The sequence below is a fragment of the Tasmannia lanceolata genome, unplaced genomic scaffold (assembly GCF_043159265.1).
Source record: "Tasmannia lanceolata isolate RefF3 unplaced genomic scaffold, GAP_Taslan_0.1 ptg000003l, whole genome shotgun sequence".
Lineage (NCBI taxonomy): Eukaryota > Viridiplantae > Streptophyta > Magnoliopsida > Canellales > Winteraceae > Tasmannia > Tasmannia lanceolata.
Genome location: NW_027518680.1, coordinates 8,974,746 through 8,980,745, shown reverse-complemented (window position 1 = coordinate 8,980,745; position 6,000 = coordinate 8,974,746).

The following is a 6,000-nucleotide window of genomic DNA, read 5'->3' as shown; positions in this document are numbered from 1 at the left end:
TTAGAGGCGGAAAGACATTTATACCCTTTGTTGTGGTAACAATTTTTAATATGCCTTCCGTTTTAACTACCAAGTTTCAGGAATCCAATTGGCTAAGATTGTTTGATGGGTGAGAATTAGTACGGTAGCACATTGCCCATCCATGCTAGGACCTACTAGAAGGGGTGGTTATTCGGTTTAAACCGAACCGAATAGACCGAAATTTGGTGACCGAAATAATTTCGGTCACCAAATTTCAGTAACCGAAACCAAACCGAATAAAAATTCGGTTATTCTGTTTGGAACGGAGGGCTAGGATCATTTTGATCGGTTTGGATCGGAGGGCTAGGTTATTCGGTTATTCGTTTATAACCGAATTGTGGGAGAAAAAGAGGGAAAAAAATCAAAATCTCGGTTTGGATCGGAGGGCTAGGATCATCCGATCAAAAGGATTTTTTGAGCACAACCTACTTAAGTTGTGATCATTCAAATGGACGGTTTTGATTATCCTAAGGAGTGCACATATAGCACTTTTTTTTGGGAAAAAATGGTTTTCATCTATAATTTCGGTTATTCGGTTAACCGATTTTATTTTTTTTGAGAAAACCGAAACCGAATAACCGAATTTCCAAAAAAAAAAAACCGAAACCGAACCGAACCGAATAATGCTCACCCCTAGGACCTAGTAGGGCTAGCAACGGGGCGAGGCGGGCTGGATGTTGCATTCCCATCCCCGCTTCGAGGATTGCGGGAAATCCCTGCCCCGCGGGGGAAATCTAATCCCAATCCCCGCCGGGGAAAAAATCCCCATACAATTCCCGCCCAATGAAATAAGAAATGAGAGAACTACTTACATATAGAATATAAGACAAACTTAAATCATAAGCATATTTTTATGGAAAATGATATTTGCACAACCTCAGTTGTCTTTTCTTCATTAATTTGCTCGTGAAAGCCTTTGGGAAATGAAATGATCATTTGATAGATCTTCAAATTTTAAATAAGTTATTTTTTTATGATGCAAGGTACTAGTAATGAATCGGGGCGGGGCGGATCCCCAGTTTCCCGGGTTAAATTGCCAGCCCTAGGACCTAGGGCTGCAACAGGGTCGGGTTTTGCAAAAACCCTAGCTGCCATTATCTTAGCCCTGACCCGCCCTGACCCTGAGTCAGGGCCGAAAATCCTCAACCCAATGCCCGCCCTACAGGGTTCAGCCCTACCCTTGCCCGCCCTGATTGGCCCTGATTGGGCAGGGCAGGGCCGGGCTGGCCTTGCTTGGGTCGGACTGAGCCGGGCAATTTTACATGTTTTCGGTTTGTTTTATTGTCAAAAATCAAAGTACTTCCACACAATCTATTATTCTAATTGATATATGATTTTTGGTGATAAATACATAACCAAAACCCAATAGATGGAGAAATGAAAAACAGAAAGGCTCAAGGGTGGGCTGCGGGTAAAGTGTAAACAGGGTCGAGTCGGGTCAGGGCAGGCCGGGGTAAAGTGTAAAGGGGGTCAGGTCGGGTCGGGTCGGGGTATCAACCCTGAACCCGACCCGACCGTGAGTCAGGGCCAAAAAATGTACCCAAACCCGCCCTCAGGGTCAGATTTTCCGACCCTGACCCTATTCGGGCTCAGGGCGGACAGGCCAAACTTGCACCCCTAGTAGGACCCATAAATGTTACACTCAACGATATGTTTTTGATAGGGTGGGTCCCACCAAGTGGGTCCCACCAAGTGAACTCAAAAACATATCTAGGGTGGGGCAGTCATTTTACACCTCATGTTTTGTTGGACTGGGTAGGTAGGTTAGGAATTTGTGGATGGCACAACTCGGGCATGGAGTATTGGGCACCACCAAAGCAAAACCCATTGCTGGTTGTCATTTAACCAAGTAGTCTCTCTCACTCTCTCTCAACCCACTGCCCAAACCGCCCCTTCCCGCCACCCATTCCACTCCTGTCAACCTGTCTCACAAAGTACTACGCCCTTTTCCCCTTCGATGTCCCATCTGCTCGGCCCTTCGACTCGGTAAGAGGACGAAGTTTGCACATCTTGCCGTCTACTCCAGTTTTACCCATAAACAAACAAGGGAAACTCCGGGTAAGTTCTCGGACAGTCCCAATTCATGTCTCCCTAAACTTTGCCTGTCCTTGGATTTAAACCGGATCCTAATGTTATGATAAGGTAGGTCCCTACCAACTCAACTCAAACCCATGCATCGGGTGAGGCCCATCATTTTATGTCTTGTTTCGATAGGGTCAGTCTCATGATATCCACATAGCCTATGCATAGGGTGGGGCCCACTACTTTACATCTCTTACCCTAATGAGAGCGTCGCGGGCAGTTTGATCTTTTTACTAGGTAATTTTCCATTTTCAGATATTTACATGGACATTTTGGTCTTTTTATGAGTCATCAAAATCTAAGATGGGTATTTTGATCACAAATTTATGGCATAACCTCATTTCCAAAATTCCATTAAATGTGATGACTTTAGTGCTGATAAATTCACCCCCCCTGTACCAGTTTTAAAGCAACAATCGGTAAAAACTCTCTCTCTCCCTCTCTCTCTCCCTCTCTCTCTCATCTCTCATCTCTCATCTCTCATTTCTCACTCTATGTGTGCAACAAAACCAGACTTGAGTTGCTATCCATGTGAAAGCCAGAGTTTTACGTGATGACTTAAGAGCACTGATAAATTCTCCCCCTTTACCCGTTCTAAAGTAACAAGCGATAAAAAAAAACTGTGTATGTCTCTCATCTCTCTGTGTGCAACAAAACCAAACTTGAGTTGCTAACTTGCTATCCATGTGAAAATCAAAGGAACAGGAATCAAAGGCTGCGACAATATACAGTCGAGCAGAGGTGCGTGATGTACAAGCCCGAAGGAGATTTTCTTTGTGGCTCCGCCACTGATCCTAGAATAAAGATTCTTGTTGCGTGCCTAGATGGGAACTCAGAGACAAATAAATTGGTTTGGTTTTTTTATATTAGTTATTTGGTATGAGTTAAAGAATAACATCGAATCTCACAAGATCTGATATATTTAGTAGTTATGATAGATTAGGATAATCTTGATTCATCAATTTCTATGTTTATCTAATTGCTTTTTATACGCGCATGTTACTGTTATTGGAATTATCCCAGAAATTTTATTTATGAACAAGGAGGACAGACCCTTATCTCGAACTGGGTCAAGAGGCTGATCTTCCCTATAAGAAGCTCAATCACGTTGTGAACTGATTCAGATTGTAACATTTGGTATCAGAACAGCACGTTCCAGCCCTTTTGTAGAAGCAAACCGAAGGAGTAATGGATCATTGAGATGAGACTATTAGAGAGATAAAAAGACATATAGCTTCTATGAATGCCATGTTCAACAAGATTGCACTAGTCGCTTGGCATGAAGTTGGAAGAACCTCAATGTCTACAGAAGATAAGTGAAGATTTCAGTGAGAGCACCGTTGAGAAGGCTTGCACAATGAAAAAGAAAAGGAAAAACAGAAAATGGGAGAAAAGAAGAGAAAAAGAAATTAGATAGAATAAAAAGTGAAAAAGCCACAGAAAATAAGTCGCCGCCGAAGAATCTACATTTTTGCTAATGGCATCGGGAAGATCCCCGCCACAAAAATTCGTGCACCGCCGAAGAATCTACATTTTTGCTAATGCCATCGAGAAGATCCTCGCCTTCATGTATCAACTCCCCCCTCCCCCCACACACACACACAAAAGTCCCGCGCAAGATCTCATTTTTCAACAACTAGCCGTTTAAGCTATGTTTGGCAACCATTGTCAGCCCTATTTTATTGGGGCAGTTAAGGGTGTCAATTTTGGCTTGGGCTCGGAAGCTCGCTCGAGCTCGGCTCGAATCCTTAACGAGCCGAGCCGAGCCCGAGTTAGGCCAGGCTCGGCTCGGCTCGGCTCGGCTCGTTAAGGCTCGTCATGTCAACATTATCTGCAAAAACGTACCGAGGGTGCGTATCAAACGGTTGTAAAAAATCAAAAATTAATTCTTTCCCGTAATTGTCATAACTTTGAACTTTTTTTCTTAATTGTCATAACTTACTACATTTTCTTGGTAATTTTTCATTTTAAACTTTATAAAATCAGCCATTTTGCTTTTTGTTTGTAATGAATATGTTCTTTTTCTTATTTGGTTTTGCTACCAACCTTCGCAAGTGAGAAACTTTATAACCCACGGCCCGATAAACCCGAGCTCGATAAAGCTCGCAAGCCTGGCCGAGCCTGACCGAGCCGAGCCGAGCCCGAGCCTGGTTCGAGCCCGAGCCGAGCCTTTGAGCTTAACGAGCCGAGCCGAGCCTAGCCAAGCTCGGCTCGGCTCGGCTCATTTACACCCCTAGGGGCAGTGAATGAGAAATCGGAAAAGTAATGTTTCATGTTATTCGGTAAACTGACCCACTACGGCTCGTTTCTTTCGATTCCTGTTTTCTGCCGACATTGTATGTGGAATAATGAGATTTTACGAATCGACTAAGATCCGCTTCGAAGATTCTCACTATCCCGCTTTTGCATGTTTTCTCAAAGAATTGGTAGAATGGTTACCGAACACACCCTTAATCTCCAACCTTGTCCTCAAGGTTGATTTCGAGGCGGGTGGAATGTTACTTGCCTAGATGAGTCCCACTTAGATTGGAATAAATTAGTTTGGTTTTTAATATTAGTTATTTGGTATGGGTTAGAGAATAAAATCGGATCTCACAAGATATGATAGATATAGTAGTTGGGATAGATTGGGATACTAATCTAGATTAGAGTCTTGATTTATCAATTTCTATATTTAGCTTGATCTCTTTCTATGTTAATCCCTTTGATTGTTCTATTTAAACACACATTAAGTCCCATTGTAAATCAATGAAGAAGAATTCCATCCCATAAATTGGGTTTTGGGTTTTGAGCACAAAGGAGGAGCCCTTCTCCCAAAGTGGGGCTGAGCTTCCCTCTAAGAAGATCAATCATGTTGCAAACCAATTCGGTTCCTAATAGTCCCCCGGGGTGGATCGCAGGCTTCAAACCTCATTTGGAGTACATCGGCTCCGCTGATGTGGTTCTCCAAGGGATGAATTAGGACAAAGATCGGACGATGATGGAGGATCCGGCGCCGGAGAAAGGGACGAATTTCGTGGGAGAGGAAGAGAATGGTGCAGTCTTTATGACTAGATATCTTATATATATAAGAGGGGGGTGTGAAAAACGTAGTTAAAAAATGGCCAAACCCATTATCAAATGTGCAAAACTAGAGCCAACAGAGAGAGTAAGAGATGTGATAGAAACAAAGGGGGAAGGAGAAAAAAGAAGAGTGGAAAGGGAAAAGGGCAAAGGGGGAGACATACACGGAACGCCTTTCCATATGCTGTTATTTATTCAACTCAGGTTATTGTGTATGTACGTGTGTATGAGGGGCAAATTTATCCTTGAAGTTGGAGAATTTATCAGAGCCCTCGGGGTTTTAGTTCCCAGGACACTATTTGCGAATAGGGCTGGCAATTTCACCCGAAAAAGAGGGGATCCGCCCCACCCCGTTTGGGGCGGGGATTCCCCGATTTGATAGGGGAAGGGGATGTAGTTGTCCCCGCCCCGCCCCGCCCCGCTCGCCCCGTTAATCAATGCCATTTTTTTTTATATTTTTAAGTTTTTTTTTTAAGGAAAACTACTAAAAACTCTGTGGATCGGCTACAAGATGTCCTCAAATATAAACTTAGCTTGTCTTTTCCTTTTAATTAGCTTCTGAGAGCATTTTGGGAACTATAATAACCTTTTGACAGATGTTGAAATAATAAAGACAAGCTGAGTGTATGCCATTATCAAAAAATCGTAGTGCCAACATCGGTGGCGAAAATAAAATAATAAAATAATAAATTGCATTTTTATTTTGGTTAGGGACTTAGGGTTTCCTTAATTCCTTCCCACGAAAGAAACACTGCTCAGGTTAGGGACACAGTTCACTTTTTGCATTTTGGTGATTCCCAAGCCTCTGAACATTGCTCAGGCATCTATTTGGGT